Raw genomic sequence first — 12,337 nt, forward strand, 5'->3', positions numbered from 1 at the left:
TTCTCCGGCAGGCTGTTCTGGCGGGTGAACATGTCGTAGTTTTATTCCGGCCTTCCATCAGCACGGTGCATTAGCGGCAGCACGGACCGAAAGGCTGTTCCGGAGAAGGCTGCCGCTAGTGTGAAAGTAGAATTAGAATGGTGCCAGAGAACGCAATGCACATGCGCGCATGCCCCCTATTCATTCCAAAGCGAGCACCGAAAACCGGCGAGCAGAGTTCGGCTATTTATTGAAGTCCCATCCAAATGCTGACGGAAATAACCGAGCAAGTGCTCGGCTATTTTCGGTGCACCCATAGGAATGAATGGAGGGCGGCTGTGCATCCGTGGTGGGATCAATTCTAAGAATAGCTGTGGGTCCCAGAGGTGGGACCCGCACCTATCAGACATTGGGGGCATATCCCAGTGATATGACTCCAATGTCCAAGATGGGAATACCCTTTTAATTTCTGTTTTTGGTGGAATGATTATGTTTAAAAATGACCGGGTCATGTAAGCAAGAGAAGTGCCACAAGACGAGTCAGGCTAACAGTCCATGTTGGTACACAAGTAGGGTCTTCGGGTCCATTCACACGTCCGTAGTGTATTGAGGATCCACAATACACCCGGCCGGCGCCCCCATAGAACCGCCTATTCTTGTCCACAATTGCAGACAAGAATAGGACATGTTCTATTTTTTCCGGAGCCGCGGAACATTTTGTGCTGTCCGCATCTATTTCTGCCCCATAGAGAATAAATGGGTCCACACCTGTTCCGCATTTTGCGGAACGGATATGGACCCATTCTGCGGACGTGTGAATGGACCCTTAGGAGGACATTTCTTAAAGGGGTCATCCCATGATTAATATAAAAGTTGGCAGCTTAGGGGACGTGTCCTGTCTGCCACAGATGGTGGCAGAAGAAGGATGGAACTGAGCATCCACTTCAGTGAGGTGGACAAACAAGTTACAAAAAGGGCAAACAGCAGGTGGCGCTATACAGATAGATTTCAGTGAAGAGCTCAGTGGCTAGATTACATTTTTCATTATATGCAGATACAAGGTGGTGGTGTGAAAACTGCAATATATATTTTGTGGGACAATGCCTATTAGTCTGCCACGCCAGATTTGTGGTTTAAAAATGTCACAAGTGATGCCTGCGTTCGACATTTGGTGCATATTTTTTTTGTGACATTTTAGAAGTGCAGTGAAAAGAAGGTCAGGATTTTAGATTAGAAGATCTTTAAAAGCTATGTGCACCTGTTTTTATGATTGCATTTTACAATGTTTTTATGATTGCATTTTACTCATTTGTGGCTAAAAATACTTTTTTCAATTGGTCTTTATAAAAAAATATTCTGTCACAAAAAGTTCACTGTTTGTCTAGCTGTGCGAATCCTACTTACACTTTCATCTATAAAACCTAATCTCTAAACACTTATTTAAGCCACAATCTTATCAGTAAGATACCAATAGAGCTATAATGAGTGTTTAGGAGGTCAGAGATCAGGAGCCATCAGCTGAGCTGCCTGACAGAACAGAGTGAACATCCAGAGCCTTCTACTAGAGAAACTCAAGGCTGTACAGAGACATTAAAGGGAGTCTGTCACCACAATTTGCCCTTGTAGCCCACTTACATAGCACTGTAGCATAACTATAGATCAGTCAAACGGTACCTTTGTCTTTTTGTTTGGATGTTCACCAGGGGCAAAAACAGAGTTTTATTCATATGTAAATGAGGGCTCACAAGTGCCCAAGGGTGGCGTTCGGGCTGTAAGTGCCCAGGCCGCTCTGCCTTCTTCTCACATAACCCCTCCCCAGCCTGTTGCTTGGCCCGCCCTGTAAGCCTCTTACATCATCCAGTGTACTGGCCGATATCCCGCCGACGCATCTGAAAGGTAAGATGTACAAGATCAGCCTTATGGCTGATCGCATACATATGCCGCGGGTCTCTGCTATTTAAAATAGCAGAAACCCCGCAGCTAAGGCGCCCGCTGCACAGGCAAGCGGGCGACATGTTTAGGGATCGGACCCATGACGTACAGCTACGTCATGGGTCCTTAAAGGGTTAAATGGCATCTGTCAGCAGATTTGTACCTATGTACATGTACGCTTGGCAGCTGAAGGCATCTGTGTTGGTCCCATGTTAATATGTGCCCGCATTGCTGAGAAAAATGAAGTTTTAATATATGCAAATGAGCTTCTAGGAGCAGAAAGAGCAGAGCCTCTAGGTGTAATGGCAACGCCCCTGTTGCTCCTAGAGGCTCATTTGCATATATGAAATCATCATTTTTCTCAGCAATGTGGACACATATGAACATGGGACCAACACAGATGCCTTCAGCTGCACATGTAACAGGCCAGCCAGTGTCATAGGTACAAAGCTGCTGACAGATGCCCTTTAAGTCGTAACTTTTTAAAAAGTCGCATCTCCAACGCCAGGCAGCCCCCCTGCTGTACTTTTACGGATATAGGTATGCGTGAATGGACATATTACTGTATGCCATTTGATACATTTTGTGCAATCTCACAAAGCAAAGACAGACATAAAACTTACACTAAAACCACCGCAAATGATAAATTCCCTCTTTAACCCCTTCCCGACACATGATGCACTATTACGTCACGGAAGCCACTGCGTTCCCGCAATTTGCCGTAATAGTACGTCATGGTGATTGGGCGAACACCGGAGGGGTGCGCGCCCGATCACTGCCGGTGTCCAGCAGTCCCTGGTAGCCGGGCCTCTGCTGTATCCGTCGGCATCGCTGTAAAAGCCAATGCCAGCAGATTAAAGGAGTTCAGATATAAGAGCTACAGGTACACTAAAAGTGAGCTAAAGTAATAAAAAATATATATTTTTAGCCCAAAATTGAATAAAATGTAGTAATAAAAAAATTGCACCCAAAAGGTGTCCATAGCCTTCAAAGAGGTATTAGAACATACCTGCTCCTATCTCCAGAATGGGGTCCCCAAAGTAAACAGAGCAGCTGTGGGAGTTCCGAAGACAGGTGAGAGCTGGCTCGGCTATTTCCGGCAGTCCCATGGCAGTGAATGGAACGGTGGGCGTGCTCGAGGACGCCGCACATACATGGTGGGCTCTCCTTCACTTCAGGGGGCACTGTTCTCTGGGACCCGCACCTATCTGACATTGGTGGCATATCCTAGTAATATGCCATCAACATCCCAGGTGGGCCCACCCTTAAAAGGCGTATTTTAAATAATGACCCGTCTCAGGTAGTGAGCAAGCAGTCCAAGCTTCTCCCAGCACGTTGAGCCAGAGAAGGGACCGGAGCAGTGGCCGGGGAGTGGTAAGGAGAGTACTCACTGTTAGTTACTTAAGCATTCTCTGACCCCATTTATTAACAGCATGCCCCAGAATACCCCTTTAAACTGCCTGATCTAAATTTACACTGTCTAAATATAAGGCCGGATTAGCAACTGTGCCCCATGGTCTTAGGATTTATAGGTTTACCTCAGTTTCAGCAAGGAATGATATTCTCAAGCCAAACCAATGGGGGTGCTGGAGGATAGCAATGGGAAGAGCCCCATAGCACCTTTATAGAGATTGTAGGGGGTCTTTACTAGCCATTTTGTCCAAAAATAGCACCCCTCGTCAATGGGCTGTGTGCGGACTGCAGCTCGGTCATGAGAAAACAAAAAACAAACAAGGCCTCGTTTTTCAAAACTGACTGTTGCCCATAGCAACCAATCAGAGCACGGCTTTCATTTGTCCAAAGCAGTTTACGAAATGAAAGCTAAGCTCTGATAGGCAACACAGACAGTCTCACTATTAGACAGTGCTGACTATGGAGGCCCGCAGTATTAAAAGTGAGACAGGCACAAGGAGAAGAGCGTGTCGAGCGGCTTCTTCTCGCCCTGACTGACAGGTCTGTAATATTTGCATACGGTGAGAGAACCGTCAGTCAAGCCGGGCAGGACGGACGGAAGTCGCACAGCAAACTCCTCTCCACACTCTTGGCTCATAAATAGCGGTGTATCCATATTTGTACCCCAATTTGCACTTTTTGCCTCTTTTACTGTAGCATTTTATATGACTATGTTGAGCCATTCCTCTATTATTCCTGCTAGACGTTTCTGAATGAAGGTCTAGCTGAGCGTTGTTAGGGGTTTGTCCCGCACAGTCTGTCGCTGGCAGCACTGATTGAATAATGTCAGACTAGGCAAGGACACCCCCCCCCCCCCCCCCAAACCTGGTAACACCCAGATGTGAATTGATTCATAAACTTTTAGTAGAAATAACAGAGGAACAGCACAAAAGACACTCATAAGAATAAATACTCAAGAAACGCCACTTTGCTTACTGAAACAGATGTGCCGTGGGGGATCTCCTCTACAGACCACTGCAGCGTGGGCGTGCCTGGGTTGTGGCTCAATCGTTTCCCCATAGGCTCTGCAGGTCCCGGGTCTCCATGTGTCGTCATACAGTGTAAGGCCAAGTCACATGGCCAGTGCAGCCAATGACCGGCCGCAGCAGTCATGTCACTGTGACCCCTGACCGCTGTCGTCAGTCACTGGCTGCAGCAGTCATGTGACCCACAGTCAAACTGAAGGTAATTAGGAATACCGCCGAGGATCAGGCCTCATTCCGCGGTCTGTAGAAAAGGTCCCCGTTCGTGAAAAACCCCTTTAAAGCGATGGCCTTTCCTTACGATAAGCAATCACTATCTGATCGGTGGGGGTCTGACACCCTGTACCCCTGACAATAAGCCGGTCATTGTAGCTCAGTCGACGGAAGTAAGGATTGGCGCTACCCAGCACCGTGGACACCGCCATTGACTTCGATGGGAGCAGCGCTGTAGTAGAGAGCTGCCGCTGCTAGTGTTCCAGCACAGACTTCTGTCGACGGAGCTAAACAGACCGGCCGATTGTCAGGGGTGCAGGTTGTCAGACTATGCTGTGGACAGGCCATTATTTAAAAAGCCCTGGACAACCCCTAGTACTACATACACAAGGCCACATTTACAGTCATGGCTGCCCCTGAATTATTAAAAAGCAAGTAAGGCCTTGTTCACACATCAGTTATTTCCATCGGTAATTGTGAGCCAAAACCAGGTGCAGAACTTTCACTTATACCTGATCTCTGCGTAGCCTCCGCAAAAACTGATGGAAATAACTGATCAAATAACGAATGTGTGAACAAGGCCCAAGTCAAAAATAATAATCAACTGTGATTTAGTGGAAAAGGGGTGTGGCTTAACAAGATCGGGAATAGGGTAACATGCACCACTTTGCGCCAAAATTTTGGCACAAGATTCTCTTGCAAAGTCAGGTAACTAATATTTGGTGCAAAGTCTAACCGTGCGCCAAACGTCTCCTGCCTGAGCCACGGTGATTAACCGCCTCCGGACCGCCTAACGCAGATGTGCGGTCCGGAGGCGGCAGCCCTGCGAACGACGCCGCATATACGCGTCATCTCGCGAGGGCGGGGATTTCGTGTGAACGCGCGCACACAGGCGCGCGCGCTCACAGGAACGGAAGGTAAGCGAGTGGATCTGCAGCCTGCCAGCAGCGATCGCTCGCTGGCAGGCTGGAGATGTGATTTTCTTTAACCCCTAACAGGTATATTAGACGCTGTTTTGATAACAGCGTCTAATATACCTGCTACCTGGTCCTCTGGTGGTCCCTTTTGTTAGGATCGACCACCAGAGGACACAGGCAGCTCAGTACAGTTGCACCAAACACCACACTACACCCCCCCCCCGTCACTTATTAATCCCTTATAAACCCCTGATCACCCCCCTGTCATTGATCACCCCCCTGTCATTGATCACCCCCCTGTCATTGATCACCCCCCTGTCATTGATCACCCCCCTGTCATTGATCACCCCCCTGTCATTGATCACCCCCCTGTCATTGATCACCCCCCTGTCATTGATCACCCCCCTGTCATTGATCACCCCCCTGTCATTGATCACCCCCCTGTCATTGATCACCCCCCTGTCAGACGTCCGTATGATTTTTACGGATCCACGGATACATGGATCTGATCCGCAAAACACATGCGGACGTCTGGATGGAGCCTTACAGGGGGGTGATCAATAACAGGCTGGTGATCACCCATATACACTCCCTGATCACCCCCTGTCATTGATCACCCCCCTGTAAGGCTCCATCCAGACGTCCGCATGTGTTTTGCGGATCCGATCCATGTATCCATGGATCCGTAAAAATCATACGGACGTCTGAATGGAGCCTTACAGGGGGGGGGGGGTGATCAATGACAGGGGGTGATCAATGACAGGGGGGTGTTCAGGTAGTCTATATGGGTGATCACCCCCCTGTCATTGATCACCCCCCCTGTCATTGATCACCCCCGCTGTAAGGCTCCATTCAGACATTTTTTTGGCCCAAGTTAGAGGAAATATATATATTTTTTTGTTTGTTTTTTCTTACTAAGTCTCATATTCCACTAACTTGTGTCAAAAAATAAAATCTCACATGATCTCACCATACCCCTCACGGAATCCAAATAAAATAAACATTTTTAGACATTTATATTCCAGACTTCTTCTCACGCTTTAGGGCCCCTAAAAAGCCAGGGCAGTATAAATACCCCACATGTGACCCCATTTTGGAAAGAAGACACCCCAAGGTATTCCGTGAGGGGCATATTAAGTCCATGAAAGATTGAAATTTTTGTCCTAAGTTAGCGGAAAGTGAGACTTTGTGAGGAAAAAAAAATAAATAAATAAATAAATCTATATCCGCTAACTTATGCAAAAAAAATAAAATTCTATGAACTCGCCAGGCCCCTCATTGAATACCTTGGGGTGTCTTCTTTCCAAAGTGGGGTCACATGTGGGGTATTTATACTGCCCTGGCTTTTTAGGGGCCCTAAAGCGTGAGAAGAAGTCTGGGATCCAAATGTCTAAAAATGCCCTCCTAAAAGGAATTTGGGCCCCTTTGCGCATCTAGGCTGCAAAAAAGTGTGACACATCTGGTATCGCCGTACTCAGGAGAAGTTGGGGAATGTGTTTTGGGGTGTCATTTTACATATACCCATGCTGGGTGAGAAAAATATCTTGGTCAAATGCCAACTTTGTATAAAAAAATGGGAAAAGTTGTCTTTTGCCAAGATATTTCTCTCACCCAGCATGGGTATATGTAAAATGACACCCCAAAACACATTGCCCAACTTCTCCTGAGTACGGCGATACCAGATGTGTCACACTTTTTTCCTGCCAAGGTGGGCAAAGGGGCACATATTTCAAAGTGCACCTTTCGGATTTCACAGGCCATTTTTTACACATTTTGATTGCAAAGTACTTCTTACACATTTGGGCCCCTAAATTGCCAGGGCAGTATAACTACGCCACAAGTGACCCCATTTTGGAAAGAAGACACCCCAAGGTATTCCGTGAGGGGCACGGCGAGTTCCTAGAATTTTTTATTTTTTGTCACAAAATGATGATTTTTCTTTTTTTTTCTTTTTTCCTTACAAAGTCTCATATTCCACTAACTTGCGACAAAAAATAAAAAATTCTAGGAACTCGCCATGCCCCTCACGGAATACCTTGGGGTGTCTTCTTTCCAAAATGGGGTCACTTGTGGCGTAGTTATACTGCCCTGGCAATTTAGGGGCCCAAATGTGTGAGAAGTACCTTGCAATCAAAATGTGTAAAAAATGGCCTGCAAAATCTATGAACTCACTATGCCCATCAGCGAATACCTTAAGGTGTCTACTTTCCGAAATGGGGTCATTTGTGGGGGTTTTCTACTGTCTGGCCATTGTAGAACCTCAGGAAACATGACAGGTGCTCAGAAAGTCAGAGCTGCTTCAAAAAGCGGAAATTCACATTTTTGTACCATAGTTTGTAAACGCTAGAACTTTTACCCAAACCATTTTTTTTTTTTTGCCCAAACATTTTTTTTTTATCAAAGACATGTAGAACAATAAATTTAGCGAAAAATTTATATATGGATGTCGTTTTTTTTTGCAAAATTTTACAGCTGAAAGTGAAAAATGACATTTTTTTGCAAAAAAATCGTTACATTTCGATTAATAACAAAAAAAGTAAAAATGTCAGCAGCAATGAAATACCACCAAATGAAAGCTCTATTAGTGAGAAGAAAAGGAGGTAAAATTCATTTGGGTGGTAAGTTGCATGACCGAGCGATAAACGGTGAAAGTAGTGTAGTGCCGAAGTGTAAAAAGTGGTCTGGTCATGAAGGGGGTTTTAGCTAGCGGGGCTGAAGTGGTTCATTTGGTGCATATTCAGACAAAGGCTACTTTCACATTTGTATTTTTAATTCAGGTTTTAAGATCCGGCAGAGAATCTCAAAACCTGAATAAGGCCTCGTTCACATTTCCGTGTCAGTGTCTCGTCCGTGAAAAAAGCGCACGCTGTTTCATCCGTGAAGGATGCATAGTTGGTCCATGTGTCTGTTTTTACCATCCGTGTGTCATCCGTTATTCACCGGCGTTGCTCAGCTGAAAACTAATTTCCAAAGAATCTCCTATTAGTCTTCAGTGAAAAACGGACGCACCACTTAAATAGGCGTGCTTGGTCCGCATCACGGATTAAAGTAGTGCATGTCCCCGTGATTTTTTTACTGACCCACGGTGAGTAAAAAAAAAATACTGAAATATGAATAGACACATTTATATCAATGGGGGACGTGTGCGGTCCACGGAAAATGCTGTGAAAAACGGAAATGTGAACGAGGCCTAAGGGTACGTTCATACTGGCTGTTCCCCTGCCGGATCCGTGCTAACACCTGCACACGTGTGCTGCCCGTAGTCCACCCCGGCCCCATTCACTATAATGGGGACTGGCGGGAGATGCGGCCCAGCATGGCAAACATACCGAGAGGCGGCCAGACAAAAACGCAGCGTGCTGCCAGAACAGCCTGCAGGACAAGTGTGAAAGAAGCCTTAAACATTCATTGTCAATGGGGACAAAACTGATCAGGATGCATCAGTCAAGGCTACTTTTACCTCTGCGTTTTCCCTTTCTGCTAAAAAAACGGAAGAAAACGCTTCAATTTTGTCCCCATTTGTTGTCAATGGGGACAAAACTGAACTGAAGGCAATGGAGTTCACCAGAATGCATTCCTTTCAGTTTCATTGCATTCCCATGACGCAAACGCTGCAAGCAGTGTTTCCGAGTGCGTCCTGGGATACGGAGCAAAACGGATCCGTCCCGACTTGCAATGAAAGTCAATGGGGACGGATCAGTTTTCTCGCACACAAAAGAAAACTGATCCATCCCCTATTGACTAAGGCTACTTTCACACTTGCGTTTTGTGCGGATCCGTCATTGACGGATCCGTTCAGATAAGGGTACTTTCACACTTGCGGCAGAGTGATCCGGCAAGCAGTTCTGCCGCCGAAACAGACAAAACGTATGCCAACCGATGGTATTTCTAAGACTGATCAGTCTTAAAAATGCCTGATCAGACAGAAAAATGCATTGAAATGCCGGATCCATCTTTCCTGTGTCATCCGGCATTTATTTTTTTCACCTTTTTTTCGGTCTGCGAAGGACGGATCGGGCATTCTGGTATTTTGAATGCCGTATCTGGCACATACATTCCTGTGGAAAAGAATGCCAGATCTGGCATTCAGGCAAGTCTTCAGTTTTTTGGGGGCCGTAGATAAAACCATAGCATGCTGCCTGATTAGTCAAAACGACTGAACTGAAGACATCCTGAACAGATTGCTCTCCATTCAGAATGCATGGGGATAAAACTTTACGGCATTGAGCCCTTTTGACGGAACTCATTACCGTAAAAGAAAAACGCTAATGTGAAAGACGGATCAGTCTTAGCCATTTTGAGATAATACAACCGCATCTGTTCATAATGCATAATGCAGATGGTCGTATGTGACAGAGGATTCAACAAAAATGTGAAGATGTGAAAATAGCCTAAGTTGCGATTTTGTGTCCATAGACCCCTAAAATACTACACAAACATGAAAACCCTGTGGGGCAGACTTACTAATCCCCTCTACAGAGGATGTCAAAACCTGAATTAAAAGGATCCGTTCCATTTAATACCTCCGGTTGGCTCGGTCAGATCAAACTGAACAAACCTGATCAGGCAAGAAAATCCATGTAAGTCAATGGTGCCTGATCCATCATTTTCGTTTTCGAAAAAAAAAAAACGGATCCGCCACCCATTGACTGATTTTGATTTCTGATCCAGTTTGGTCAGTTTTGATCTGGCCGAGCCAACCAGAGGTATTAAATGGAACGGATCCTTTTATTTCAGGTTTTGACATCCTCTGCCGGATCTCAAAACTTGAATTAAAAACGCAGGCGTGAAACACTGTAAACGGGATTAGTAAATCTGCCCCACAGGGTTTTCATGTTTGTGTAGCATTTTCGGGGTCTATGGCTTTTTTTTTTTTTTTTTTTATCAAAAGGCAGCATTGTGTACATTTTGGCATTGTCTCTGTATACTTCTCTATAGGACTCCAAGAAAAACACCAGTGCAAACTGTAAAAAAAAAAAAAAAAAAAAAATGAAAAAAAGGCACTTCAAATGGCATCTCTTGGGGTTTAAAATGTGATTTTAAAAGGGTCAGAATGGCTTAAAACACAATAGTAAAAAATAACACCCTGCCTATACCCCGCCACTCCCATTTCAACACTTCCCAGGGGCCGTGCTGGTCTCTAGGTTTTCCAGATTTTTTAACCAGAAATCTCCTTAAAGGTGCATTCACACGACCGTAAGTGTTTTGCGGTCCGCAAATTGTGGATCCGCAAAACACGGATACCGGCCGTGTGTGTTCTGCATTTTGCAGACCACACATGGCCAGCGCTATATAGAGAATGCCTATTCTAGGACATGCTCCATATTCTTTGCGGGGCCGCGAAACAGAACATCGGATGAGGACAGCACACGGTGTGCTGTCCGCATCTTTTGCGGCGCCATTGTAATGAATGTGTCCGCACCCGTTCCACTAAATTGCGAAACGGATGCGGATCAATTTATATGGTCGTGTGAATGCACCCTAAAGGCTTGGGGTGGTAAGAAAACTTTGGCGGAAAAGAGGACATAGCCTTTTGTTAATGTTTTGGAGGAAATATTCCTTAAAGGGGTTGTCTCACTTCAGCAAATGGCATTTATCATGTAGAGAAAGTTACTACAAGGCACTTACTAATGTATTGTGATTCTCCATATTGTCTCCTGTGCTGGCTGGATTCACTTTTCCATCACATTATACACTTTGTTTTTATGGTTACGACCAGCCTGCAATCCATCAGTGGTGGTTGTGCTCGCACACTATAGGAAAAAGCACTTACCTCTCTGGTGGCCGGGACTGTGGGAGCGCGCATAGACTGGCACTCTTTCCTATAGTATGCAAGCACGACCGCCACTGATAGATTGCAGGATGGCCGTAACCATAGAAACAAAAAGTGTACAATGTGATGGAAAAATTAATCCAGCCAGCAAAGGAGGCAGTATGGAGAAACACAATACATTAGTAAGTGCCTACATGAAAAATGCCATTTGCTGAAGTGAGACAGCCCCTTTAAGGAATATTTCATCCAAAACATTAACGAAAGGCTATGTCCTCTTTTCAGCCAAAGTTTTTACCACCCCAAGCCATCCAAAATGAGAAAAAGAAGCAAATTCTCTGTTTCGTGTCTACAGCTCCTATGCAGACCTCTGTCTCCATGGTAACAGACTACAAACAAACCCTTGGTAGTCTGGTAATGCATCCATGCTCTCTTCCATCTGCTCCTTACTTCTCGTTAAGCGTTACACTTCAAAGAAAGTACATCTGCTATCCACTCTGAGTAAACTATAAAGAAAGCAGACCTCTCAATTAACCCTTCCGCTACCAACGCCGTACATGTACGGCGCTGGAGCGATGTGTAAACATGGCGCCCGTTCGCACGTGCAGCGGGCGTCATGGCCGGCAAGTCTCTGCCGTTTCAAACTCAAGTCTCTGAAGTCCAAAACTAATTAAATCCCTGATAGCACAAAATGAAAAAAAAAAAAAAAAAAAAAAAAAAATGAATTTATAAGCTCGTATATGAGCGTCAAAATCATAAAATAGTTTTTTAAAAAAAGGTTAGAAAATATAAGAAAATAGAAGCTTAAAACCACCCCCCTTTCTGTATAATAATAAAAAAAAAAAAACACTAAATAACAATAAAGATCATAGGTATCACCGCGACCGAAAACGCCCGTACTATTAAAATATTTTGTAAAAAATTCCAATACAGCAAATGGCGTAACGGAAAAAAAAAAAAGTCAAAATGTCTGATTTTTCATTGCTTCTCTTACCTAGAAAAATGTAATATGTGATCAAAAAGTCATGCACACTCCAAAATGGTATCAATAAAAACTACGGATTGTCCCACAAAAAAATTAGATATAGCTC

General features: G+C 45.0%; 1 protein-coding gene across 6 annotated transcripts in view; it reads right to left on the reverse strand.

Moving 5' to 3' along the window:
• The window catches only part of WIZ (WIZ zinc finger), a 73,397-nt gene that overhangs the window by 57,907 nt on the left and 3,153 nt on the right, over positions 1–12,337 (reverse strand). The window contains exon 1 of one of the 6 annotated variants that reach the window (XM_044279069.1): positions 10,382–10,402. The exons of the other annotated variants lie outside the window; for them this stretch is intronic. The gene's annotated coding sequence lies outside the window, so the exon portion shown is untranslated. Of the gene's footprint in view, positions 1–10,381; positions 10,403–12,337 lie in introns of those variants that run through there. 6 annotated transcript variants of the gene reach the window in all.

This window comes from Bufo gargarizans, chromosome 2 (genome assembly GCF_014858855.1).
Source record: "Bufo gargarizans isolate SCDJY-AF-19 chromosome 2, ASM1485885v1, whole genome shotgun sequence".
NCBI lineage: Eukaryota > Metazoa > Chordata > Amphibia > Anura > Bufonidae > Bufo > Bufo gargarizans.